Below are 27689 nucleotides of genomic sequence, written 5' to 3'. Positions count from 1 at the left end.
GCACTTGACTACTGAGTCATATCCCAAGCCAATTTCTGTATTTCATTTAGAGACAGGGTTTTGATGAGTTGCTTAGCACCTCACCATTGCTGAGGCTGCCTTTGAAAACGCAATCCTCCTGTCTCAGCCTCCCGAGCCGCTGGGATTATAGGTGTGCACCACCGCGTGCAGCCTTCATAGAGGACTCTCTTTGGTGGGGTGGGGTAACTGAAGAAATAGCTGCCCATGTGTGTTTAGGGTAACAGCACATGTCCAAAATGTTGATTTATCTGATTGGTTTTAGGGAATGTGTCTGGAGAACTAGGTGGGCTTTGTGGTCTTCAGACGCCCTGCCACACCACGCCCTGCCACACCAGGGGAGGTGTTGCAGGACTCTGGAGAGTGTCCTCGACTCCCAGGAGGAGTTAACTTTTTTACAATTTGGCTCATCTGGAGAAATGGTCTTATGGATGGCAGCTAGGGCCCGGTCCTTGGAGGAACATGACTTGCCCAAGTTATTTAGGTCAGTGGCTTCAGGTTTCTATATGGCCTGAATGCCTGGGTTTGTGTCTCTCGGAACAGAGGCAAATATAGGGGCGGCCCATCTTGCCTGTCTATGTGGAGATTATTAAGGTACAGACATCTCTCTTTCTGCACTCTAAAAAGTCTGTGCAAACAGGGAGCGCTATAAGTTGAGTCCTACCTTCAATACCATCTTGAATGGCTCTGGCCTTAGGGGCAGGATGATTTGATAGGCAGGATGGTAAGTGGTTACAGTCATGACCTCTGCAGCTTCTCTGCATGAAATTGATTCTGGACTCTGCCACTTTCTTGATGTACAACCCTGGATGCGTTATTTAACCACTCTATGCATCAGTTTCTTCATCTGCATAATGGGAATGTCAAATAAACATAATATATGTAGAGCATTTGGAATGGTATAATGTTATTATCATTTTTTAATTCTCAACATTCCTGATGAAGCTCTGATGCATGGCCAAGTTCTTTTCATGGAATTCCTGGTCTTGCTCTAAGGGAAAAGGCTGGGAAGAAGCGGATGTTTCCTGGGCTTGTAAACCCCTGGAGCATCAGCACAGGTGTCTGAGGCAACGTTGGCCTGGGCACTGGCAGGCCCCACTGCCCTGGGCCAAGGGCTCTGGGACCTTGAGGAGAAGCTTGACCTGACACCAGCTTCCTCTCTCTTCCTTCTTTTACATAGTGGTTCCTAGCATGGTCTTTAGATCCAGAAAGATCCAAGTTCAAAGCTGGGCTCTGAGGCTTACAGGCAATGACCTTGGACAATTCATGATTAGCCTCTTGGAGTCTCATTGGTGAGGGGCATGACTATACCCTTGACATGGTCAGTCAGAGGGTTGAAAAGGGAAGACAGAGGCCAGGGCAGGCTGTGGGCAAGGCAGTGGGTCAGGGGGCTGCTTTCTCTGTCTTACTTGGGGTCTCCCCACTTTCCTCTCTCTCACGGTGGAGAAGCCTCTTTCTCCTCCTTGATTTCCAGACTTGATCCAATCCAGGGGACACGAGGACTCTGGGGCTGTCCCTCCAGCCCCATAGTCATAAACCTTTGAGAGAAGCTTTTGACCAAGAGCAGGACCTGGTCTCGGGGGGCTCATTTCCACGGCCTCACCTCTCCTCTCTGCATCATGCTCTGAATTTCTACACAAGTCCTTTGTCCCTGGCCCTCCCAGACACTCATCACCACCCCCAGCTCAGCCCCATTCCAGGAGCAAGAAGGAAACATTGACTTTATTCACAGCTTGGATTTGATAAGCATAAACTGAGTGGTTCCTGGGCCTTATCACTTGAGTTATTTCATTTATAATTAGCATTTAATTAGCATCTACTTTGTTTCTGTATAATGTAGGAAGCACTTTACACACCTTTTCTTATTTAATTACCCCACGGCTCTAGAAGTGGTTATTACTACCAATTTTAATTTACAGACCCAGAGGGGTTGGGTGATGCCAGGCCATATGAAGGGACCTTGGAGCCACAGGGTGGAAAAATTGAGCTCAAACTTGTGAAGCACTTAGCAAGGTGCCCAGCACTGGGGGAGTCCTGGTTCTCTTGCCAGAATGGTTCCTTTTCATCCTTGCCCCCACTTCCCCCTGGCTTTCCCCACGGTCAGGGAGTGCAATAATTTGCATCAAATGTATCATTTCATTTGAGTCTGTTACAATTATGCAATTTCAGGCACTATGAGGGTTGGGTGGGGGTATATAGAGAATGGCCATTGGCTCCAATCCTGGATGGCCAACGCCCCTTCCTGCTTGCTCCCGTGGCCCTATCCAAGTGAGACTTACAGAGGCCAGGTCGTCCGTGGAGTCACCACAATGTCTTGTTCTTCTGACTCTCACTAGTGGAATATTCCTTTTACCCAGGACTTGACACAGCCTGGCCCCTCACTCCTCATGTGCGACCTCTCTGGGTCAGGGGCATGGAGAGGAGTGGGTCAGAGCTTTAGGGAACCTGGGTTCCCTTCTTGCCACTTTCACAGGGCCTGGCCTTGACCAAGATACCCGCTGGGCCCCAGAGGAGACCTGGCTTCTCCATCCAGCTCTGCTAGGGCAACTCACCATGGGACCCAGGGCAATCTTGGTTTTCACTGTCATCTGCAGAGTAGAAGGGTAGGACCGGCTGCTCCCTGAGCACTCTCCCAGACCTGTGGTACACTGGAGTCCACCCTCTTCCCTCCTCTGCCTGCCCCGTCAGATGGTAAGCAGCAGAGGGTAGAGATGGAGGGTCTGGAGAGACAGGATGTGGGCAGTGAGGCAGAGGGAGGAGTCTTGGATGCTCCTAGCTCTCAGGCTTGAGGAACTGGTAGGTTGTGGATGTTGTCTGCTGAGGTGATAAGAAAAAAGGGCCAGAGTAGGTTTCAGCTGGGATAATGAGTTTGATTTTGGTTTTATTGGATTCATGCTCAAGAGATGGGCCTATTCAGCCAGCATGGAGCTGAGCTGGGACGGGATCCAGGGACGTGTGCTTCAAATGTTGACGTATGCTTCAAATGTTGTGTTCTCTCTAGCACATCCCATGCAGAATGTGCAGTGCACATAGTCAGACCACTGAGGGCCAAAGGGGGTCATGGAGGGTTTGTGTAGCAGTAGAGAGAAAAGAGGGTCTCATCAGGAAAGGCTTCCTGGAAGAGGCAGGGTGAGCTTTGTGTCCTAAAGATGTCAAGGAAAGGTAAGTTCTAGAGGATAACAAGAAAGAAGCTCAGTTGGAAACGTCATTAAAAACCATGCTCAGTAAAAATTGTGACTTGTCCAAGGTCATAAGGGCAATAAGTGGCAGAGCCAGGATTCCCACCAGGTTGGCCTCACTCCAGGGCCCCCATCCTCAATCTCATAAGATCTTGCTCTCAAAGCCTGGGGCCTGGTAGGAGAGAGAAAAGGGCCAGGAGCCTCCGAGTAGGGTAGAATTAGCCTCTCCCAGCCCAGGCCAGGCTTCCTGGTTGGCACATGTCCAAATTCCAAATAAGGGGACGATGGAGCCCCAAGTCTTGAGGCTTGAGGCTGCAGACACAAGAGTTGGGACTGTTCCAGTTTGTATGGGATTCTTTGAAGGTAGATGGCTTGGGGAATCATTTAGCACCTGTGAGCTTAGTGCACTCAGGATCTCTCTTGCCCTTCAAATTGGCCCGTAACCATGTCTGGGAGTCCATTAGTGCAACCTGACTTCGGAGTAGACACTGTCTGATTGGGCTCCTCCTCTCCATTTCACACAGAGGGGATTTTATAGTTATGTGCTCCTGGGCATAAGAGGTGGAGGGCTCTGATGGGGGACCCTTTGCAAGGAGGGCAATGTTAGAGAAGGTCGTGCCATGTGTGGGGACTGGCTCACCAGATAGAAGGACAGGGAGCTGCTGGGCACCCCTGGCTGCAGTGGTGGCAGCAATGGTGAATGCCAGCCACTTGCAGTGAGCATGCAGTGTCAAATGGGGTACGTTACTCTCACTACAAATTAAAAATTAAAATTAATCAAACACTCAAATTGATTTCCTTCCCGTCTGTTTGCTCTGCTGTGCCGTCAGATGTCTGCCTGCCTACTGGGCCCAGTGCATCCCAGCCTCGTGCCAGGGATGGGCAGCTCAGGTTGCCGCAGGGGTCGATGGGATGGGGGTGCTGGGAGGGGATTGCAGACACCTCACTCCAGCCTTGAGAAATTGGGTAAGCGTCAACCCAGCCAGGAACCTGATCCTGAGACTGGATGCTGGGCTCTGGAAGGCGAACCTCCAGGAAGAGAAGCCTGGTCCAAAGAAAGCTCTTGCACTGACATAGGAAGCAGAACTCTAGAATATTCCTGCAGTCAGTAATAACAGACATCATGAGTCTGGGCAAGTCTTGTCAGAGGGACCTCAGTTTTTCCATCGGTGCAGTGGGAAGAGAGGGGCAGATGGAAGAAGTCCCTTGCTGTTTCCAGTGCTGGCCTTGCTCTGGGCTCCTCTTCTGTAGTAACTGACCTCCTTCAGACAGCCGGGGGCCCTGGTCTCCTTCCCCAGCCAGGCCCTCACTTGCCACGTAGCAAGTGAGTGAGCCACTTAACACCTCTGAGTCTCACCTCCCTTATGGGGAATAAGCAGTGGGTGGCAGGCAGGCTCCCTAGACAGACTCTTTGAGGGAGATTAGCATGCAGGAGGTTTATTGGGACCAACACCCATGGTGGGGGTGACGGAAGCGGCATGGGGCAGATGTGAAGTCGGGCTGAAGTGCAGTCACTGTCCTTGCAGGATTGGCCTGTGTTGGGCAAGAGGGTCAGGCCTCCATCCCTGCCTAGCTGACAGGACCCTGGACGAGGAGGCTGGTCAGGGGAGGGGACTCACTTGTGCCTGGGCCCCGACTCTCCCAGAAGCTGGAGATGAGTGCTTCATCCTGAGGGGTCATCCAGGTTGTGCTTCATGGTGTCCCCCCGACACCTGGAGTGAGGGGTCCCTGGAACGAGGCTGTGAAGCCTGGTGGGAGTCGGCACAGGGCAACAGCGGTTATGTTCTGAAAAAGTCTTGGGGGTTTCCGGCCCCACTCCACGTGCCAAGTTCTACCCCTTCTCTCTTACAGATTTCTGCCTGAGACCCCTCCATGCCCCCTTCTCTCTCGATACACCACCCCAACAGCCCCCTCCCCACCTCTCCCCTTCCTCTGAGAGTCACAGGCAGTGCCTACAATTCAGATCTGACCACGTCTCCCCTGAGTCATTCATCCTCTGGGTCATTCAAGGACCCTGCAGACTTGACCTCCATCCCCTGCCCTCCGGCACCCAGCCTAAACCCTGCTTGTTCTTCTGCTCTTTCCTCAGCAGTGCTGGTTCTTTCTTCCCTTCCTTCCTTTCTTGCTCACTCCCTTTCTTTATTTCTTTGTCCCTTTTTTCCCCTGCTTTGCAGCGCTGGGGCTGGAACCCAGGGCCGCAGCATGTGTGCTTTCCCACTGAGCTAAGCTCCCGACCTCTTTTGCCTTCTGGAGTTCACACAGCACCCCAGCACCCCGTGGGCAGGCCACTCCTCTCCTCTCCTCAGGGCCAGGCTCCATGGGATCCCAACTCTCAGTTCTGTGACCCTGCCTGCCTCCGGCGCCCTGTGACTTTGGGATCCTATGCCCAGTGTGAAACTTGTGGCTGTGCTGGACTGTAGCTCCCCATTTTCCATATTGGCCAATCTGTGTCTCAGTCTCTGTGAATGGGGAGACCCCCTGGCTTCTCCTTCCCGGGGTGGCAGGGAGCAGGGCCCCTGTGATAGACTCGTAGGCAGCAGAGCACTTACTTTTGCATACTGCAGGTGGGTGTGATTAGTACAGAAAAAGCTGCTGGGACAGCCACGGATTGACCTGGCCCTTCCAGCAAGCTGTCCTGGCTCCTGCTCCATGAGCTCAGGGGCCCCTTGCCGACCTAGGCCAGCTCCTGCAGAGCTACTCAGTCTCCTCAGGAAGGGCCACGCCAGACCAGGCTGACCTGGAGCCAGTCCAGCACCAGGTGGACGGGAGAGTGCAGCACAGCTGGGACACAGATCTGCACAGGACATTGGGGGACGGGAGATGACACTCCACAGGGCCACCCCCTGGACTGTCCCCAGGTGGTCTGGGATGGAATGAGGCAGGCTGGCTTGGTGTGGTGACCCTGGCCAGTTCCTGCTCTCTGGAGCCTCAGTTTGCCCTCTTTCCTTGGGGTCTGTAGGTCCGTCTACCCACTGGCCCTTGAGGGTGAGGCGGGCAGTGCAGCTGGCTGAGGTTTCAGGCCAGGTCTGGTCAGGTCAGCTGGTGTGTCTGCTGCTCTCTGGGGCAGACTTTGGGTCCCGGGAGGATGCTTGATAGTGAGCTATCCTCCCCATACAGCAGCTGGGGGCTGTGACAGGAAGTCCAGAGCCTGCTTCACCCTCTGTCCTGTCCAGGGAGACGGCAGGTGTAGAGAATGACATCTCTTCACAGATGACAAACGAACGGCCCAAGGACCCAACTCAGCTCTTGTAGGACAACAGGGACTTCCTGGCCCCCATGCAGCTGCCCAGCTGGTGGAGCAGGAGCAGGTGAGGGTGCAGGGGAAGTTCCGACTGGGGAGAGGAAGCAAAAGGAAGACGTGGAGTGCCCCATTGGGAGGGCTGGGAAGGTGAGCTTGGGATGGAGAAGGTGTAGGAAGACACAAGCCATCGGCAAGACGCTGGCAGCCCCTCTGCACCACTGCAGGGTCCCCGGCTCTGGGATCCTGCTCTGGTGGGGTCATTTGGACCCTTGTATCTTCCCCATTCCCCAGAATTGACCCAGAATATGCCCCAGAATTGACGAGATATGGCAGATGATTAGTCCAAATTTAGAGTTATGGAGGATGGGGAGGGCCAGGCGATGCCTTGAGTCATTCATTTGAGCCAAAGTCTTCTGCTCCCCATACTGCTGCCACCTTGGCCACAGCCTCAGTCCCCAGTACACCTTGCCTTGTCCAGGACCTGGGCATCAGAAGGGGTCCTTAGGTGCCACATCTGAATGGTGGGCTAGGAAATAGTTGAAGGAGAAGTGGCACTGTACCCCGCTTTGAACTCCAGTGTCAACCTAGAGCCTCCAGTTTTTTTTTTCTTTTCTTTTTTTTTTTTTTTTGGTACCGGGGAATGAACCCAGGGGCACTTAACTACTGAGCCACATCCCAGCCCATTTGTTATATTTTTATTTACAGACAAGAGGATCTCACTGAGTTGCTAAGTGCTTTGCTAAGTTGCTGAGGCTGGCTTTGAACCCATGATCCTCCTGCCTCAGCCTCCCAAGTTGTTGGGATTACAGGAGTATGCCACTGTGCCTGGCTAGAGCCTCCAGGTTTAAAATATAACTTTCTGGAGGGCCCAACAGATGTGTGGTCCAGGCCCAATGTTCCCTTCAGCCCCCTCTCCATCTCCCTCTCCTTGTTCTCTGGTTGTATGGACTCTTTTTCCTTCTTCTCACCACAGGACCTTTGCAGGTATTATTCCCTCTCTCTGTAGCCTCACTCCTCTGTGTTAGTCTAATTGACCTTTTGAAGCGAGATCACATGTGATGCTCTGCAGCAGGAGGTCTCTCCTGACTCCCCACACCAGGCCAGGCCCCACAGATCTCTTTGCAGTGCTTGTCCCAGTCATAATCTTACATTTCTTTGCATGATTGGTCTGAGGTCTCAGCTCAAGGTCTCTGCTGTGCCTACCCCACCCCTGGCACAGTGCCTGGCATGGAGTCGGTCCTCAATACATGTTCCCGGAAAGAATGGAGAACACAGGATCTCACTTCAAATCTTGGAAACCCAAACTAACCCTTGCTTTTTTCTTCTCTGAAATGGGAATAACAGCAGTTGTAGTGTGTGGATGCATTAGGGAGGGAACAGCTCCCAGTACATAGTATGCCATGAGTAGAGAGGAGAGGGAGACTGGCGTGGGAAGGGGTGGTGGAGGAAGGTTGCTGGGGAAGGAAGGAGTTAAGAGGTGGTAGACCTGGATGTGGGGAGAGCAGATGTGTTTAGAGGTAGTAGGGAGACAGTCTGGTTGGGTGGGACATTTGTCTGGATGCTGCTGATGTATTTTTCAGTCTGGTTCAAGAAACAGGGGTTATGGAGAAAGAGGATGGGAAATGCCTCCTAGGATTCCATGTAGGCTGCTCCCTTAGCCCAGGCTGGCCCTGGCTTGATGACTGGGTTTGGGATGCTGCTAAGTTTTTCCCTGCTGACCTATGGAGACAGCTGGGAAGAGCAGAGGGGTCCCAGGAAGACATCTGCAGGTTCACTGCTACGGGTACCAGCCCCGTGGTGGGGAACAGCCAGCCTTCGGCCTCTGGGGTGGGAGCCAGGGGCTGTCCACACTGGCCTGGCCTCTAGCCCTCAGCTGCTGCTGCTCCGACCGTGAAGAGTGGGTCCTGGGAGGTAGAGGTGGAAACAGCCCCTGGCCACTAGCATAAGGGGGTCCCAGAGAGGCCTCAGTACTTGCCCCTTGTGCAGAACTCCTGGATGAAGGGCCTAGGCCTGGACTTGTTGAGGAAGAAAAAATAAACTAGACTTAAGTTCATCATCACTTGGGGGCACACTAGATGCCCCCATACTTAGGGAGGAAGTTGAGGCTCAGAGAAGGTGCACTAGCTCTTTGAGATTGCACACACACTGGGGCTGGGGATGTGGCTCAAGCGGTAGCGCGCTTGCCTGGCATGCGTGCGGCCCGGGTTCGATCCTCAGCACCACAAACAAAGATGTTGTGTCCCTGAGAACTGAAAAATAAATATTAAAAAATTCTCTCTCTCTCTCTCTCTCTTAAAAAAAAAAAAGAGATTGCACACACACAAAAGAGCTGGGAGGGGAGCTGGGGTTGTGGCTCAGTAATGAGCGCTCGCCTAGCACATGCAAGGCCCTGGGTTTGATCCTCAGCACCACATAAAAACAAATAAATAAGGTATTGCATCCAACTACAACTAAAAAATAAATATTAAACAAAAAGCTGGGGGAGAGGGCAGTAATTCTCAAGCTTAGACACAGGCTGTGTGGCTCCCAGGACAAGAGAAGTGATGGGGAGAAGTGGTTGGGAGGCAGAGGGGAACTGCTGCTCTGCTTGGGACTCTGGGGAAGGCTGTTTGTCTCTGTTTGGCCTCCCTGGGGCCCACCTGGAAGACTCTTCAGGAGGTGTGTTGAGCCAGTCCAGGCAACAGCCGTGAGCTCATCTCCCCCGAGGGCCCCAGGAAGTCTGGGAGGAAAGCCGAAGGAAAATGGCCGGGAAGGAGGGAAAGGGGAGACAGTAGGAGACTTCAGGGGAGGGGGGCCACAAAGCCACGCGTAGGTATAGGGAAGGAAAAGGGCTTTTGTCGAATGTCTATGGTGTCTGGAGCCACTCCTCTGCTCAGGAATGAATAATTCCTTCTTCTCAGGAATTCTTCATTTCTCACCTTGCTGGCCAAGTATTTTTATTCCCATTCTACAGAGAAGACTGAGGCTGGAGCTGCACTGAGTCTGCCTGACACCAAAGTCTAGGGTCTTTGCGGGGCAGCTTTGTGATGGGGGTGTGTGGGAGCCTGGCCCTTCCTGGACTTGCTTCCCTGCCACACACACACACTTCTCCCACTTCCAGCTCCGGTCAGCAGGGGGAGGCTGTGCTGCATCTGGTTGCAGATGTGGGAATCCAGATCGGGACTGGGCTGAGGAGAGGAGGAGAGGGGGAGGCACCCTGCAAAATCTGCTGGGTCTGGAGGCTTTAGCCTTGAGCATCTGTGTTGGTTGAAAGATGAGGATGGGGACATCTCCTGAGAGTTGCCAAGTGACAGCCTGCTGCTGTCCTGGATCTACGATGAAACTCAATTCAAGTTGTCCCCAAAGCACACCCATCATTCCCTATCTCCCCCTTCCAGGTCTTTGCATATGCTCTTCACTCACATGGGGTGTCCATTCTCTTCCTTTCTATTTATCCTTTAATGCCACCTCCTCCTATTTATCCTTTAATGCCACCTCCTCCAGGAAGCTTTCCTGGATTACTCCCAACAGCTCTCATACCTCCTGCTTTTCTCATTTTCTGATGGCAGGAATGTATCTAAATCACCTGTGTGTCCCCACGATCTCACACAGGATGTGGGGCACAACAGATGCTTAGAAAACAAATGGGAAAAAAGCATCCCTATGTGGGTGTTGGGGTACAAGAAGTCCAGGGTGGGAATACGGCCATGAACATGAAATGTTCACTTGCCAGGTGTGTCCAGGATCAGGCTGACCAGGAGCCTAGGGCTGCACTTTCCTCTCCAGAGAGTCCTGATGGTACAGGGAGATCTGGGACTTGGAGGAGCTCTGCAAGGAGACTGCTGTACTCACTTGGTCCCTATTCTGCTCAACTTTGCCTCATTCCCTGGTTCTCCTGATGAGATGGGAAAGGAAAGGTCATAGAAGAAGGAAGGGTGCAGACCAGGCCTGAGGAGGGTGGATGGTGGCCCTGCTTTCACAGGCAAGGAGGAGTTGGAACTCTGGGCGTTGAGGGTCTGCCTTGGGATTCCAGAGCCTCAAGGCAGACTCTCCATCTCCAGAACAGCTAATTCTATATCAGAGTTGGGCATGGCCCCAGAGATGATGCAAATCAATGTTCTTCCAAAGAAGGGTAAACTGAGGTGCAGAGACGTGTGGGCATTGGCGCAAGGTCCCACAGTAGGAGGCAGAGGTCACCCTGTAAGCCCTCTCCTCCCAGCAAGAAAGGCGTCTTCACCTGGGGTTCAGATTCCCGGGTGACAGCTATTTCTTCGATCCCCCTCTTAGCCTCACAGTCCTGGATGCCCAGCATACACTGCCCCACACTCCAGCCTGCCTCCCGGTGTGGCTGCCAACAAGCGCTGAGCGCCCCCTGGATGGCTTGGTCTGGGCAGCTCTCGACTGTCCTTCTCCTTGACTCACCTCCAGCCCCGGAGGGCCGGGCTCAATCGCGGCGGACAAGGCGCCGCCCGCACGGCTCCGGCTGCGCCACCGCCCCGGCCAGTTCCCGCGCGGCGAGGCTGTCCTCCCTGGCGCCCCCGGGTGGGGCAGGTCCAGCCGGGTGCGCTATGCCTTTAAGCCCCGGCGAGATGAGAGCTGTCAGCAGCAGCCGAGGCTAGTGTGGGACATCGCCACCCGCCAGGCCCAAGCGAGGAGCCGCGGAGCCAGAGGAGAGCGGAGGGGGCGGCGGGGCTGGGGCGCGGTGGGTCCCCTCGCCGCCCACTGCGCGCTCGAACCCCCGGGCCCCCGCGAGTCGAGGGTGGCACCGGGTGTTAATGCGGGGAATGTGAGAGGCAGCGCAGGGCTTGGGGAGGAGGGGAGCGGGAGAGGGCGGTGGCGAGACAGACGGAGAGGCAGCGGGAGAGACCGAGGAAGGGGTTGGGGTCAGGTGGGAGAAAGGAGAGCCAACACAGGAGAGGCAGTGACAGAAAAGGGGGAAAGAAAGGAGAGCGCGCGGCTGCGGGCGGCGGCGCTGGGAGGAGGTAGAGGAGGAGGGAGCGGGAACCTCTGGGCGCGAGCGCCGGAAGCCGGTGTCCGGCTCCGTGGCCGGGGTTCGGGCTTGGAGGGAGGAGCGGGGACGCCCGCGGGGTCCCCTCTGGGAGCCACGGGGGACCTGAGGAGGAACTGGTCCAGGAGAGGATGCAGGGCCGCGCGCCTGGAGCTCCGACCGGCCGGGGTAGTGGGGGGCCTTTGTGAGCGCCCCAGGAGGGCGAGAGTGCGGCGGCAGGGGTGTGTGCGCGCCCGGGTGTGCGCGTGTGTGCGCGAGTGTGAGCGGCCGGCGAGTGTGAGCGCGCGTTAGGGATTCTGCTGGCATCGCAGCGTGGAGAGCAGAAGGCAGGAGCCTGGCGCGCAGGGGAGCGCGGGACCCTCCCGCGCACACGCCGCGCGCTCGCTCTCTCTCACACACACACGCACACACACACGCCCTTCCTGCTTCGCTCCTTGCTGCTGCCACCACCATCTCCAAGCCTAGCCCTGCGGAGCGGGAACCCGAGTCGGAGCAGGGACCCGAGCAGAACCGAGCTGGGGGATGCGGGCTCAGAGCGGAGCCGAGCGCGGACGGCGCGCCCGGGACGGTGAGTGTGGCCAGGTCGGGACGCTGCGGCGGGGCTGGGGCCGCAGGGGCGCAGGCGGGGTAGTCGGGGTGCCTGCCCGCCGGCAGCGCCGCGTGCGCGGCCTCTGATTGGGCGGGAACCTCGGGGGCAGCGGTGGGGGTGGGGTGTTGAGTGCGCGTCCGTGAAGGCGTGGACGCGCGGAGCTGGAGGTGGGAGGTGCGCGCTCGGCACCCCTCCCGGTGACAGCGCTCCTGTTAGCAGCTCGGCCCCGCCTAACCCTCACCTGCCGCCAGAATCCCCGAGACTTGAAGCAACTTTGTGGAGGCCCCCGGGCACGGCGGGACGGGAGAGGGTGGAGATGGAGGCGCATTAATGGTGGAATTATGGCCTTTCTTTTCAAAGAGGAGAATGAGAGGGAAGTAGGGTGAGGGCGCAGGCCAGGCCGCCTGGTGGACCGAGGGGTGCGCCTTTGCTTTCTTGTCAGGGCAGCCGCCGGCTGTCCTGGACACCCCTACCCCAACCCCAGTCCCGAGGCTCTGCGCTGGAGCTTCTCCGGACTCCAACAACCCCCAGTTCTGAGGGCTCAAGAGGTGGAGGAGAGGGTAAACCTGCAGTTGTGTGTATTTGCATGTGTCCCCGCACCTTCTGGGCTGCGGGATGGGCGCTGGAAAAGGGAACTACCAGCAAGATGTGCCTCATCAGACTTCAATGCCCGGGAGCTCCATGGGGTTGTCCCCAGGCCCACCAGCCTGGTATCCTTAACCCTGTTTGTAGCCATGTCTTTGGCTGCCTTACTCTGTGTGCTGAGGTTGTGGCACACTGTGTACCTCTCCCCCTTTGAGTCTCCAACTGTTCACCTTAGGGTCCTACCTTGGCTGTTCCAAGCCCCTGCTCCCATCCCTTAAGTGCCAGCTCAGCCAGTACAGTAGAAGATAGGGCAGGGAGGTGTGATCCAGGATGGTGGCCCTGGAAGGGAGCAAACCTTTTGTTCCCAGAAATGTGAGGCTCAAGAAAGGGCCAGAGGCAACCACCCTCTCCCAGGTGTTCCTCCCTAGCAAATCCTCCTGGCTTCCAGTGCAGGATCTTTCTTCTCTAGGAAACCTCTTCTGACTGCTGATTGCTCCCCAACCTTTCCAGATTGGGCTTCCTTGGGCATAGAGTCTACCTGCCCTTTTCCCTGGCATTCAGGATATGAGCCTGCGGGGTAGGAAGCCTTGATCTCATCCTGCATGCTGCCTGGAGTGGTGTGGTGGCTGGACCAACTAGGATCTACTTGGGTCTCTGGGGTCTGGTGGTATCTCTGTGTGAGCAGCTTTTAGTTTTAAACCTTACTTCCAAATCCATGATCTCTCTGGAATCTCTCAGCCACATTAGGAGAATGCAGGATCCATGGCATGCTTCATGTCCATTTCACAGAGGAGGATGCTGAGGCAAAGATGGAGCTAGAACACCCATCTCCTAAGTCTCAGAGAAGGAAGCCCTTTGGCACTGTGAAGGTCTCCTCCAATCCTGATCTTTGGTGAGGATGGGCAGGGGACAGGAAGAGCACTTAGACCTTCTTTATTGACCTGTCAGCAGGCCTTTGGTAACCTCTTACTAGAGTCACCCCAGAGCAGCTCTCTGGCTGTCTAGTACAAACATCTTTCTCAGATGGGGCAGCCACTGGGGCAGTTACAGTCTGAAGTAACTTATTCCCCTGACCTGATCTATGGGACTTCTTAACTCCAGCCTGGTTGAACTTATGCTTCTCAGATTTGGGACCAGAGAGCCTGTGCTCTGCTTGATGGTTTGCAAACCTGGTTCCTGTAATCCTCAGCATAGCTCTGGCATGTTAGTGTTAACCAGCGGATCAGAAGGGTGTTCTCCAAACATCCCCTGCTCCTAACAGCCTGGCACTCTGGACTAGATCCTGTCATGGTCCTTCTGTTTGAGCCCTGTGGGTGCAAGAGCTTTTCCCTTAGGTTAGCCATAGGGATCTAAATGTGTACTAGGGGGAGAGGAGCAGGGAGTGGGGATGTCTGGGGGTTACTGAGTCCACTTCCCTCCCATCTACTTGAGGCACAGGAGGCTGGAGCTGCCAGCCTCAGGCAGGCCTCTGTGACCCCCCTCAGTCCTGCTGGCAGCCTGGACTCATCCTCAGAGTTACTCAGGCCTTTGGAGGCTCTTTGTGGGGAGAGTGGCTGTCTCCCTCAGGTGTGGGGCGGGCTGGGCCTGCTGGATGCTGCTATGCCTCCTGAGGCCTGTTTGTTGGCTTCGTCTCTCAAGCTGCCTCTCTGCCTCTCCTTGCTCTCTCGCTTGCTCTGGCTGACTCTCGGACTCGCTGACTCAGTCTTTCTTGGCCATGGGTTTGTCTTCTCTCACTCTGCCCCCTCTTCTCCTGTGGCTCCCTAAGCTTGGACTTTGTCTCCTAGGTGTTAACCAGTGCTATGGTTGACATGCTGGTGGCTGGAGCATGCCCAAACCCTTTTCTTGGCCCAAGTCCACCATCCAGGCCTGCTTGCATCCCTGTCCTGGGTCTGCCGGCCGGGGTTGTGCCCTGTTCCCCTGCTACCTTAGTGTAGTAGGACATGTAGTCTATCTGGGGTCTTAAGCCAGGGGAAGAGGGAATGCAGGTGCGGTACCTCTTTGGCCCTTGATCTATGCTGCAGGTGGCCCAGCCAGGTGCTTCCAGTTCCCACTGGCTGCCCCCCACTGACTGGCAAGGGGTAGAATCCAGGGTGATCCCTTAGTTTCCCTCCGCAACTGGGGCCTGACCCTGCCATTTTATGTTTTAACTTTTTAAAAATTATTGCATTCTAACAAATTCAGTGATAGCAAGGTGCCCCTGACCACTCAGGTCTCCTTTGGAGGAACTTGAGGCCTCTCTGGTCAATCTGAGTCTCCTTCATGGCTTCTGGGGCTCAGACATCTGCTCCCAGGAATTACACCTTGATCTTTCCTTGCTCCCCACTGCCAGGACTCCTACACTTGGGCCTCACACCACATTTGGGGGCATCTCCTGGTTTGAAGGCTGAGCTGCGTGGCAGTGCTGGGCCCTTCCCTGGATGGGCTCTGAAAGAGTCAGGCTTGAACCTATAGAGTGGGCTGGGCCACTGCAGAGTCACAGTGGAGAATACAGGGCAGGTGGGTTCAGATGGGCTGGAAGGGTTGGTGAGATTTTGATCTGCTGAAATGTTTCTGGTATTTGGTGGATGGATGCTCAATAAATCTTCGTTGAATCAATGACTGACGGAGAATGTGAATGTGAGGCCTTTGTGGGCAGATAAGGCCAGCGTCAGTGAAGGTAGGGAGGTGGGAAGCACAGGGCACAGGGGAAACGTGTTTGCCATGGAGCTGTTCATGCAGGGGCATAAGAGGCACTAAGCAGGTTGGCACAACATGGAGGAGGGCCTGAGTGCCCAGCTGAGTGTGGGCTGATTCCCTGTTCAGGGCTTGGGAGGTTGAAATTCCAGAGGGACATAATCAGATTTGTGATTTAAGCCGCTCCCTCTGGTGGTGGTGGGAGGGGTTGGCCAGAGACCCAGAGGTGTCCTGAGGCTGCTGTGGGAATCCAGGCTGATGTTGAGGGCAACTGCAGCAGGGATAGGCACCCGGCCTGCCTGCCATGCAGGGTTTTCCAGCCAGTGGAGGATGGAGAGGTTCTATCTAGGGGTGCTGATCTAGGTCATCAGAGTTGGGTGGCAGCACAGGTACCATCAGTCTTACCACCTAGGCACACAGAGAGGGCAAGTGTGTTGGAGTCATAGATGCAGCTTTCAGCACTTATGCACTTATGCACTTGACCAAGCCCCTCAGTTTCCTTCCTTCCTTCCTTCCTTCCTTCCTATTTTTTGATACTGGGGACTGTACCCAGGGATGCTTTATCACTGAGCTACATCCTCAGCTCCCCACTCCTTTTAAATTTTGAGACATGGTCTCACTACGTTGCCCAGGCTGGCCTGAAACTTGTGATCCTTCCGCCTCCGTCTCCTGAATCACTGGGATTACAGACGTGTGCCACCACACCTGGTGAGGCCTTAGTCTTTGTCTGTAAAATGGACAAGTTTGCTTGTCTCCCTGGATAACTGGCGTGAAATTGGGCGGAAGTTTGTAACCTTGGAAGTGGGATACAAAGGGAAGGGGTTGAGGTTGGGGGGCACAATGGCACTGCTGTTTGAGGAAGAACTGGAGGTCCAGAGAGGGGCTCTGATGTGTACAAGGGCTGATGACTTGTTTTATATCAAGCTGGGATCAGGGATCTCTAGCCCAGGACTTTCCTGGTGGTCCTGGTGGCCTCCTGGGTAGGGGTATATGGGGTGACCAGGCCTCGAGCCTCTGCAGAGGATGTCCTCAGGCAGTTGTTTCTGTAGTCCAGCTGTCAGGGAGCATATGGGGCCATATGGCCACATAAGGGGAGGCACCGGCCTCTGGAGGAGGGATAGCGGCTGCCACGGTGGCCTTCTGGATCTATATGGGTATGCCAGCCACCAGGGTCAGGGTGGGAGAAGGCCAAAATGGAACCTTGGTGTCCAGGTTGGTTTGGACATGGAGGTTGGGTGTTGGCAGGTGGCCCAGTTCCAGCACCCATCTGCCAGGGCAGCTGGACAGGCATCTCCATGCCCAGGACTGATCCAATTAGCTTAAGGCCAGCTGTGCCAGCCACCTTCCTCCTCACATGCCCCACCCAGCTCTGATAGCTCTGCTGGTCCACGAATCATGGGGTGGAGGGATGCTCTGATACCAGGCTCTCGGGCCTCAGTGAGGTGTGTGTGCGGGGATGATGGGCACCCTCTCCCCGAGTGCTGAATTCTCTAGCTTTGAGGTTTTGGGGTTTGGGAAATGGGCTTTTCGAATCATCCTGGTGGGAGTGAAAGGGCCTGAGCTAGATGGCAGATGGAACTGGGTTTGAATTTTGGCTGAGCTGCTGCTAAGCCAGGTGAGCTTGGGCAAGTCGCTTCACTTTTCTGAGCCTCACTGTTCTCATCTCTATCACGGGGAGAAAGAAACTAACCTACTGGAGCCGTCCGTAGCCTGCTTTGAAATAATTCTTTTTTGTTTGTTTGTTAGTTTGTTTTTTATGGTGCTGGGGATTGAACCCAGGACTTTGTGTATGCAAGGCAAGCACTCTATCAACTGAGCTATGTCCCCAGCCCTTAAATAATTCTTTTGAAATAATCTTGTCCTAATAATTTGAAATTATTTCTCTTTGAAGTAGTTCTCATGCATGTCCCTCAATGTTAGCTTTTTCTTTCCTATTGAAATGTCAATGTCCAGACTGAAGGGAAACATTATTATTTTTCAGGAAAAATTTGCTTTTTATATAATTTTTGTGTATAAAAGAATATATTTTTATATACTCTTTGCTTGTTTTGTCCTGATGGCAGTTCTATAATGTGGGTGGAGCATTGTGCCATTTTATAGAGGAGAAAAACTGAGGCTGTGAGCGAGAAGTGATTGTGCAGAAGTGACCTAGTGAGTTGGGCTGGGCCCTGTTTCTGGTCTCCTGGTCCCATCTTCTTGCTCCAGGGTTAGGCTACTCAAACTTCTGGGGTGGAAACTGGAAGAAATGGCTTTGCCCTTAGATCAAGCTTGGGGATTCTAGAAACTCCCTGCCCAGCCCTGTCTCCATTATATAGGTGCAGGGATGGGCTGTCCTTGGTGACTGCCCCTCAATCCCAGCAGGGTGGTATGAGGATGCTCAAGAGGCAGCATTGGCTATACATCTGCTGTTCCTAGCAGGAAGAGGGGCTGAGTGGGCAGCATCCTGGGGGACAAGAGAGGCCAGGGAGGCCAGGGAAAAGTGAGGGATGGGCCTTTGCCTCCCAGGCAACCCTGGGCTATGCCAAGGTAAGCAGGGCTCAGCCTGCTGGGGCAGGTTGGGAAGGCCCTGGGCCCTGGCCTTGACTGGGCAGGTCAGTATTTCTCTTTGAGCCTTAGTTTTCCCCTTTGTAAATTGGAGAGAATGACTCCCCAGCCTGCCTCACAAGGGTGTTTTTGAGGCTCTAAAATAGAAAAATGTATTTTCATAAGTGCGCAGGGCATAAAAACATAATATTCCACAACCGTGATTCCAAGAGTCTTGACCCTACAATTTGATGATCCTACGATCATTCAGTGAATCACTTGTTTGGGCACTTCCTTTGGGCCCAGCTGTGCTGGGTACTATGGGGACAGAGATGAGTAAGACCAGCCTCTGCCCTCGAGGGGCGTGCACATGCTGCCACTGGCGGCTGGTCTCCTGCTCAGCACCCCTCAGGGCTCCCTCTTGCCTCTCACTGGCATCTGGACTCCTCAGCACACTGCAAAATCTGACCCTCGGGCAGCAGCCTCCCTCCTCCCAGGGTTTGCATTCCCCAGGCTCCAGCCAAACTCTGCTTTACAGAGTGTGGCTTCTGTCCTCCCTGGTTTGACCTGTGCTGTCCCCCTACTTGATGGTTCTGCCCCTGTCTCTGCCCAGGCCAATCTACCCACTTTTCAAGACAGCTTAAATGCCACATTTTAAAAACCTTCTCCCGGCAGCTAGAAGCTGCCACTCCTTCCCCAGACCAGTTCAGGGTCTTGCTGTACCCTTAGGGACTACTTCCTGACTTGCTGTGTGCTGAGGCCTGGGTGGTGGTTTGTCTTTCCTGTGGCTTGGGAATGCCATGGCAGCAGGGACTGGGCTTATCCATCTTGGGTGCCTGGCATGCTCAGAGGCTGGTTAGGTGATCCGGGGCATGCAGTGCATCCCTCAGGGCCTCTGTGGCCACCGCCACTTCCTCCCTGGGCGGCCTCCTGGGCCCCAGGATGCGGGCTAGGCCCAAGACACTGTCTGAGAAGCTCCTGGGTTATGAGCCGCTTTTCTGTGGAGCCGCTCACCACAGACACTACCCTCCCTGCCCCTAAAGGCCCAGGTGGGGGTGCCCAGTCACTGGCCACACATAACTCTCCCCGATGAATTGCATGGCATTCAGCAATTAGCAATTGATTATTTGGAGTACTGGTAACTCTTCATGATCGACCAGCGGACGCAGGCCTGGCCAGTGTTGGTGTGGGTCAGCTGGGCTAGGCCGGGAGATTGCAATCGTGGCCATTTATCCCCGACCAGGAAGTTCAATAAACAGAATCTGGAGAAGGGAGGTGCATGGCCACGCGCCACTCCGCGACCTAGGCTGCTAGGGTTGGTGTTGGGTGTTGGGGAAGAGGGGAAGTGGGGTAGAGGAGGAGTTTGTGCTCGTCCTCTCTTCTCCGCATTCCTGATTTTCTAACAGTCTCTGCTGGCTCCGAGGCTCATCTTTCCCATCTGCTAAGTGGGGACTTCAGGTGCTTTGTGGGTGATATTTGGCCTTTGAATGAAATGGCCAGGCTCTCATCGACTCATCATCATTTCTATGTAATGTGCCTCCTCTGAGGGGGCGTTTTAAGGTGGCCACATGAAGATGGAGCCAGTGTCGTGATGCCCAGCCCAGGGCTGCACTGCAGAGGGGACAGGAGACTGGCTGGTGGAGGGCGGTGGTCACAGACAGCAGTTACTTCAATAAAGCGCTGGGTCTGACTTCCTCATGCTCTGAGGCTTCTCAATGCAGAGCTCGGGCTCAGTGGAATTTGTGCAGAAACCATTTCTAGGGAAACAACATAAAGGAGGTGGCAGGGGGGACGTTTAACCTACTTAAGAGACCCAGCTGCCTTTCAGGAGATGCCAAGAGCCCAGGGCATTGTTGTGGGCCTCCTGGTCACGTGACCAGTGCCTTTTCTCTTTTTTCCCTTTAACTTTGTTAGGAACATTTTCCAGACACACAGAAAAGACAGAGAATAGTACAGGGAACTCCCAGATACCCTCACCTAGATTTAACAATCGCTGACATTTGGCTACATTTTGCTTCATCTTTTTTTTTTTTTTTCCGAGTATTTTAAAGCACTTAATAGACATCATGACATTTTGCTCCTAAATAGTTCAACATCCATCTCAAAAAAAATAAGAGAAAATATTTCTGTCTAACCTCAAGGGGTCACCTATTTCTTTCTGTTTTATCCTTGAGAGATGAGGATGTTGACTGACAGGAGACTGAGGTCTCAGAGGTGGCCTGTCCTGTTCAAGGTCACAAAGCAGAGAAGGAGAAGGGGGTCTAAGAGGTTTCCCTGGGTGTCAGCCCTGGCCTGGGACCCAGGAGGGAGTAGGGGGCACAGAGGTGCTCGGGAGCTGGGCAGGTGGCTGGAGCAGGACCCCCTGCAGGCTGGCTCCTCATGCAGTCTGTTGGTTCCGCCTGGAAACAGGAAGTGGCCCTCTTTTGGGTTAATTGTCTCTCTTCCTTTTGTTTGTGGTGGGGATTAATCAGGAACTGCAGTGTCAGGAAAATCCTAAACAACTTGTTTATTGTTTAATTTAGGACAATGTTATCAGGCTCTGGCCATGCAGGTCCCATGGCACCCGAGGTAGGGCTGCTCCCACCAGCCACCTTCGAGGGACAGGGGTAAGCCACCAGGGTAGGTGGGGCTGGGGGCTGGCAGGGCTGGCCTAGCAGGAGGGGCCAGGATCTGAGGCTGCACAACCAGGGGCACTGGGTGTGCATGTGTCTGGGCCTGGGACTGGGCTTGAGATCTGGGCTGAGCGCAGAATAGAGATGGGAAACCAGACTCAGGGGTTGAGCTCCTGGGTGCAGGAGCAGAACAGGGAGGGCTCTGGCTGCCTCTGGAGCCTTCTCTGTCCTCCATTCTCCTGCCCAAGTCTAGTCACCTGCCTTGGGTAGGACAGTGTCCTCTGCTGGCCTAGGCCAGCTGCAGATCACCCTGGCCTCCCCTTCCTCCTTGGTGGCTGGGCCTCTACCCCTGCTGGGGGAGGGGGTCACATGCCTGGAGTTAGAGGCATGTGAAGCGGAAAGCAGCCTCAGTGATGATCTCATTCCTCTTCTGGATTCCAGATGGAAGACTGAGGCTCAGGGAGCAGCCAGTCCTGCCTCGGGTCTCACAGTGAAGCACTGCAGAGCCTTGGCAGTAGGTTGATTGCCTGGCTTCGCAGTCCCAGGATCCCCTGCTTCCAGGCCACATGGGCTGGGGTTCAGGGCATACTAGTGCTCCCAGAGGGCAGGATGCTGGGCCAGCTGTGGAAGAGCTGGCAACCATCCTGGGGGTGGCCCAGAGTTCCCCTCCTCTCTCTACCCTCCCTCTCCTGCCCTGTGTGTGTTGTGTGTGTGAGTTTTGTAACTTGCTGGCAGGGAGAATGGGTGTGTGGGCCGAGGAAGAGGTCTCAATAGGATGTCCTGAGATTGGCCTCCTGTTCCCCTTCCCTGGCCCTGATTAGTGCCAGGCTTGCTGGGGCAGAAGCCCAGCAATTGGGTAGGAGGCGACCAAAGAGAAAGCAAAAGAGAGAGATCAAAACACCTTTTGATCCTGGTCCAAGGCCCCGTGGAGCTGCTGGACTCTACATCAAGCCTCTGTATTTTCCTACAGTGGGGGAGGGAGAGGAAGAGCACCTACCCTGGATCGGTGGTCCCTTGAGGGTGAGCCTGGGCCCATCAACACCACTCCTGGGCAGCTCGTCCCTCCCTGCTCTGAGAGCAAGGTGGAGGGACCAGGTCGCAGCTGTCTTCTGCCTGGTCCTTCAACACCAGCCTCTTGGGTCACAGGAAAGACCTCAGGTCCTTGTAGTCTTTCCTCCGCCAGGTTTTCCCTCACTCTCCCAGGAGTGGGGAGAGAGCACTGTGCCTACAGCCGTTGCAGGGCACAGCCACTGTGTGCTCCCCAGCTGGCTGATGCTGGACCCCTGCTGGCCTTGGGAGAACATTACCTGCAGGTGGACGCTGCTGACTCCATTTTATAGATGAAGATAATGAGGCTCAGAGAAGTTACCCATCGGGTCAGTGGTGAGCCCAGGGCTGTTTGCCTTGCTTTGAGGGCTACCTTTGCCTACCTTTGGGGGCTCTTTCCTGCTCTCAGCTTTATCACTAACTGCTACTCCCTGGGACTTGGTGTTTGCCTTTGTCTAATGGGGCTGGGAGGGTGGCTGAGGGCTGAGCCGCCAGCCAAAGACTGGAGGGTGACCCCCTCTTCATCCCTTAGGGGGACTGAGCCTCTGTTCAGCTCCTCTGCCTGGCCTCACGGATTCCAAGAGCTCAGGGTGAGGCTTACACTGTTCTTGGGGGAATCCTGCCTAAGCTGAACAAAGTAAGAGTATCCCTGGCCCTGCACTCAGGCATTAGGTTTCTGTGTATATGCAGAGCCCTCTAGAACTTTCTGCACCCTTTAATCCTAGCTGGCGGGTGCCTTCTGAGTGATCATTTCTTGGGTGACTCCCTGGTGGCATGGGAGCCTGTGTGTGCATATAGAGGCCATCCTGAGGCCTGGAGAGTCGCAGTGAGGGCTCAGCATGAACGGAGGCAGAGTGAGTTTACTGAACACCTACTAAGAGTCAGACACAGTGTCAGGTGCTTCGAATGTATGACCTCATGAATCCTTACAGCAGCCACGTGGGATATGTACTGCTACTGTCCCCATTGAGCAGACAGAAAATCAGGGCTCAGAGAGACTGAGGGACTTGCAGAGGCCACACAGCCAGCGAATGGAGTTGCTGGCATTTGTCTAGGAATGTCTGCTTCTAAAGGAAGCCGTTACTGCCAGACAGCTGGGGTCAGTGCTGCAGCGAGCGAGGCAGAGAGAAGTGAGGTTGCAGAAGGAGGTGACCACTCTGTGTTTGGGGGGAGGGGTCAGGGGTCCAGTGCAGCCCAGGCATGGGAGGGGTGGCTCAGCGCAGAGGCCTGTTGGGGGCTGGAGCAGCGTGACTAGGCTCAGCAGTACCTCCCTGCAGCCTCACCTCCCTCTGGGGGGTTGGTGCCTATTCTCACATGCTCACGTGGGGCAAGGCCTGGTGGTGAGTGGAGCCTGGCTGCTCAGGAGATGCTCGGGGCAGCGTGCCATATGGGAGATGGCAGAGGAGGCTGGAGAGGGGCCCAGGCTGTGCAGGCATCCAGCGCCAGCATGCAGTGGGGGTTGTTCCCTGGATTTCCAGCAGGGGAGAGTTGAGGCCAGGGCTGAGGTTTCTGGGGATGGATCTCGGGAGGGCCAGGGGCTGTGCGTTGGAGAAAGGGAGAGAGGCTGGGAACAGCTGGGGCTTCCCCCTGCCTGGGCCTGCGCCCTGTCTGTGCAGGCTGAGGGGGTGGCTGGCTCTTCCCTGTATCCCCCCTTTGCCTCCTGGAACACGAGGTGGGGGTGGGGAGCAGGGGGTCTCTGGCCCCTGCAGGACCCTCCTTCGGAAGCTGTAAATATTTTATCTCCACCATCTCTGGTGCTGAAAATTGCTGCTTTTAACGCCTTTTTTTTCCCCCTTTCGCTTGATACAAACCAATGCTGGAAAAATTCCGTGCTGGGCGCTCGCTCTGTCGCTTCTGCTTGTGCCCAGAGTCCCCTCCAAAAACTCTAATTGCTTTTAAGCTGCGATAGTTGGCAAAAGCAATTTTCTTTACATTATGGAGAAAGAGGAAAAATTCACCATATTTCTTCTTCCTTTTTTTTTTTTTTCCTTCCCCCTTCTTAGACTCTAACCTTTCATTTTGAATTCTCTCTGGCTGCTGCTATGGTCCTGGGAGAGAAATGGAGTACAAGAGATGTGGGCAAGGAGGCAGGAACACCCTGAGACAGGGCATTTTCCCTCTGTGGGCCTCAGTTTCCCCGTTACAAAATAGTCATATGTCTATGAACCCATTCTGCAGACACTCCCTGAGTGCACTCACTGGAAGCAGCCAGATGGCAAGTTGATTCCTTCCAGTTGGCTGCTGCGTCACCAGCACCCAGCACAGAGCTAAGTAGGTGCTCAGTTAAGATTTAATTGGTTGACTGCCCGACTGTGAGCAGGCACTTTACCAAGAATTGAGATTGTACAGGATGAATTAGATAAAGCCCATTTTCGCCAGAGCTCACTGATTAGAGGGGGGAACACCAAGAAACATAGTGTCAATATTGCTGAGTCTCAATACAGGTCCATGGGACTCAAGAGTGGGGCGTGCCTGGGAGTTAGGGAACGCTGCATAAAGGAGACACACTTGGCAGGTGAACTGGAGCCAAAGAGGAGGGATTTCCAGACAGGAGATGGTGCGGGCAAATGCAGGGAAGGGTGACCTCTGAGGAGCTAGGCCTGAGCCACTGGGGAGGCCTTTGCATGGCCTTTGGACTTGCTCTCAGGGGAGCTGGGGAAGGGCTCTGAGCGGGGACACCTCCTGCCTCTGCAGGGGGGTCCTGGGGAGGAGGATGCAGCTGGAGGTTGGCTCCAGGGAAGCCCGTGGGGGATGGGCCGATGGCCTGTGAGTTTGAGTCATGATGGGGCGCTCCTCCTGGATTCCAGCTGGGTGTCCCCTGGCATGGCGGGGGAGGCTGTGCCCAGGTCGTAGGCCTCTGCTGCCATTTTCAGTGGGTTTTGCTTCACCCTTTGAGGGCAAGGTGTGCAGCCCTTTACAGTTTAGGCAGCCTACTCACCTCTGACCCCAGCGCTCTGAGGTCGGCAGGAGGTGGCCGGTGTCGCACTGACAAATACAGGTCCTGCCTGCCCCCGGGTTCTGCAGGCGGGCAACACAGGGCAGGACGTGAACCCAGGTCTCAGGGACCCAGCCTCAGGGGGCCCCACTTAGGCTGAGCCCCGTCCTCAGCCCGGGCCCTCTCCTCCCCTGGCCGCCCCTCCTGAGAGCCCTGTGCTCCTTCCCTGTTTGCAGAGCGTGTGGGGCTTTTCAAAAGCATTAATGATAGAAAATAAATTGGAATCGGAGAGGAATCATCGCTGGGCATTCTCGAAGGGCCGCCTCTGCCCTCGCGTCTCTCAGCCATATTGAAGCCGGCAGCCAGACTGGAATATGAATGAGTCTGGGGCCGGCATTGCTCTTAATCTGCCAGGAGCCTCCCTGGCCAGCCGCACTCTCCAGCAGCAAAGCTGTTTGCATTGAGGTCTCAGCCGCCATGGGCATCGCTGGCCAGATTGATTTCTCTGGGACAGGTGGAGGGAGCCCTGAGTTCAGGCCCTTCGCCCCCTCGAGCCCTCTGCTGGTGTCACAGCTCTGAGGTTGGCCCTAGGAGAGGAGACGCACGTGAGACTGCCAGGGGCTCCTAAGGCCATCTAGGTTCCTTATCTGGGAGTTCCAGGCCCCCTGTGTGAACTTGACCCTCTGGCCCTGTCTCTCCAGGAAGCTTTCCTTGATCACTGCCCAGCTCACCCTGGCTCTCCATTTCTAGGGTCAGGCAGTAATGAGAGGACCCCGTGGGGTGTGGGCTTAGCAGGGAGAGATGGAGATGGCAACGTGAGGCCCAGAAACCTCCAGATTGACAGCCCAGCCCTGCCCAGCTCTGCTAAGTAGACAGGCCCTGTCCCCATGGTCACAGCTGTCATCTGCCAACTAGCAGGGAGCTGCCTGAGGGCAGGCCCTGGTCTCTGCCCCTGCAGCCTGTCCCTCCTTGACCGGCTCAGCCAGGCAAGGACTGGGCACCTGGGCAAAATTCCCCCAAAGCCCCAGCACCCTGGGGATGGGGGAAAATCATTCAGGGAAACTCTTCAGAGATGGGGAAACGAAGGCCCAGGGACTGGGTGGTGGGAAGGCCTTCTCTTCTGCTCCAAGCAGAATGCCTCCCACACCCCGTGAGTCTTCCCTATAGGACTAGGGGGTGGTTTATGTACCTGTGCTTTAAGAGAGGAAACTGAGGCTCAGGGTGGCTGGATCTGGGGACACTGTTGGTTTGCTGGAGTCCCAGAGCCAGCTGCCTGTTTCTGGCAGGACCAGGAGGCATGGAGGCCTGGGTTGAGGCTCCTAAGGGCAGGTCATATTTGTACCTAAAGTCAGTCTAGCCAGGGCCGGAGGCCTGGGACCCTGGCCCAGATCTGCCGCCGACTCCTGATGGGACCCAAGGCAGACTGAGGGAGACCTGTGAAAGGGCAGGGAGAGTTGGGGTCCCACTGAGCCCACGTGGCCTTGGCCCGGCTGCCAGCCCTGCTCAGCATTCCAGTCCGGTCCCTGGGCTCCCACAGCTCCTGCCCAGGCTCTTAATGAAACTTCTTGTTCCTGTTAGCCCTGAGGTCACTGTAATATGGGAGATGGTGACTGTAGCATCCAACCTGGGGCTTTTCGAGCTCAGTTAGCAGCCAGGTCCCTGCCCCAGCTGGAGGAGTGAGAAGCTAAGGGGTGAGGGACACAGGCCACACCAAGTCCTGCATGGACCACATTCTCAGCCCAGCAGTCTGGAGCCAGGGCACAGCAGACACCCTACACATTCAGAAAGGACTCCCAGGGACCATCTTACCTCACCCCGAGGCATTGCATGGGGAAACTGGGGCCCCATAGTCCAAGCGAGACTCAGAATTGCCACCTACTCCCTCTGACAGCTGGTGCTGTCACCTCTCTGATGAGAAGCTCACCTGAACCAACACAGTCCTCCCTGTCCTAGGCAGCTCCCCCGCTGCTTAGAGCTGCACCTGCTTCCTCTGGTTGGTGCAGGGGTCCTGGCTTGAAGTCCAGGGCCACAGGTCTTGTATTAGCCCTCGCCCCCGACAGCCCCTCCTGACGTGCAGGCATCGTGCCCCTGAGCTTCCACTCCATGCAGGCCAGCCTTGCTCAGTTCCTGCTTGGTGATGCTTTTGGGGCCCGGGTCCTGGTGGCCTTAGGCCCTATATCTGAAACAGGCCCCGCCCCCCTCCTGCATGCACACATTCATGGCCAATTTTGTGCAGTTTCAGTGCTGATAGACCCTCACAGTGCCTGCCCCTGGGGACCCTGGTTAGGACTTACTGCTTTAATCATTCTCTGGGTGACATGGTTACTACCACTTGTTGGGCTGACCCAGGGTGGGAATCTGGGAGTCCTAGCCCCCGGCTGCTCTCCTTCTCCCCTACCCCGCCACCCTAGGGAGGTCGACTGTGTGCCTGGCTTCGGCCCAGCGCTGCAGTGACCGTTCATTCATTCATTCCCCAAAATTTCATCCCTAATGCCTCCTCTGTGCCAGGCCTGGGCTAAGTTCTGGGGTGCAGAGAAGAATACCCATGTCCCCTGGGGAAGCCGGCCTTCAGCAGCCACAGGTTGGAGAACAAGAACAAGAGTAGGACAGAACACAGGGCAGGGACAGCAGAGGGGCTTCTCTCCCCAGCCTGGAGGACACTGGAAACTGGTCAGGGAGGGAGGGCATCCCTAGCAGAGAGAACAGCAAGTGTGGAAGTCTAGAGGCCTGTCTTTGTCGGGGGCCAGGGTGACTGGAGGTGGTGTTGGGAGGCACAGGGTCAGGCACTGGGGTCAGCGGGCTCCTTGGGAACTGGTCTTAAGGCCTGGTTGGCGCAGTGAGGTGTGTGGGTAGGGAGTGGTGGGGGTCACATAGGGTGTGGCGCAGGCCCACCATGTGGTTAGATCTGCATTCTGGAATGTTCCCTGGGCTGCCGTAGACAAAATGGAGACGCCTAGGAAGCTGTGTGTACCCAGGTCCAGTGTCATCCACTACCCATCAGGAGGAGTCCCTCCTGTCCCTGTCCCAGGTGACCTCAACCTGTCCTCTCGAAGGCAGTGTAGGGAACTAGGTGGGGCGTTAGCTCTGCAAACAAGTGCTTAAGGGAAAGAACTTTCTGGAATGAGGGGAGGCCTCAGGATCCTTCTGGGCAGTTTTCTATGGTTCTTTTGATCAATTCACAAGTGGGAGAGGCATTTCCAGACTGGCTTGGGACTCTAGGTCTGGAGCCTCTTCTCCCCTCTCTGCTGGCCTGCAGGCTACCCTAGTGTCCAACAGACCCTGGTGCACACTAGAGGAGCC

The 27689-nt window shown here is 55.4% G+C and overlaps 1 protein-coding gene and 1 long non-coding RNA gene across 4 annotated transcripts in view; one reads left to right on the top strand and one right to left on the bottom strand.

Moving 5' to 3' along the window:
- Nucleotides 1-2882: 2882 nt before the first annotated feature.
- On the bottom strand, nucleotides 2883-11987 carry LOC120886892 (uncharacterized). Of its 2 annotated transcripts, XR_005730040.2 has the most exons (3): nucleotides 10840-11987; nucleotides 4817-4945; nucleotides 2883-3187 (listed from the first exon to the last, which is right to left on the bottom strand). It is a non-coding gene; the product is annotated as an uncharacterized LOC120886892 (long non-coding RNA). The 2 variants fall into 2 exon arrangements; XR_013438685.1 differs by having other exon boundaries at nucleotides 2883-4945.
- Nucleotides 10752-27689, top strand: part of Lingo1 (leucine rich repeat and Ig domain containing 1) — a 190255-nt gene continuing 173317 nt past the window's right edge. The window contains exon 1 of one of the 2 annotated variants that reach the window (XR_013438684.1): nucleotides 10752-11119. The gene's annotated coding sequence lies outside the window, so the exon portion shown is untranslated. The remainder of the gene's footprint in view (nucleotides 11120-27689) is intronic. The other variant, XR_013438683.1, reaches the window with a different exon arrangement.

Source organism: Ictidomys tridecemlineatus, chromosome 5, assembly GCF_052094955.1.
Source record: "Ictidomys tridecemlineatus isolate mIctTri1 chromosome 5, mIctTri1.hap1, whole genome shotgun sequence".
NCBI lineage: Eukaryota > Metazoa > Chordata > Mammalia > Rodentia > Sciuridae > Ictidomys > Ictidomys tridecemlineatus.
This window is presented reverse-complemented; position numbering and strand designations above follow the sequence as displayed.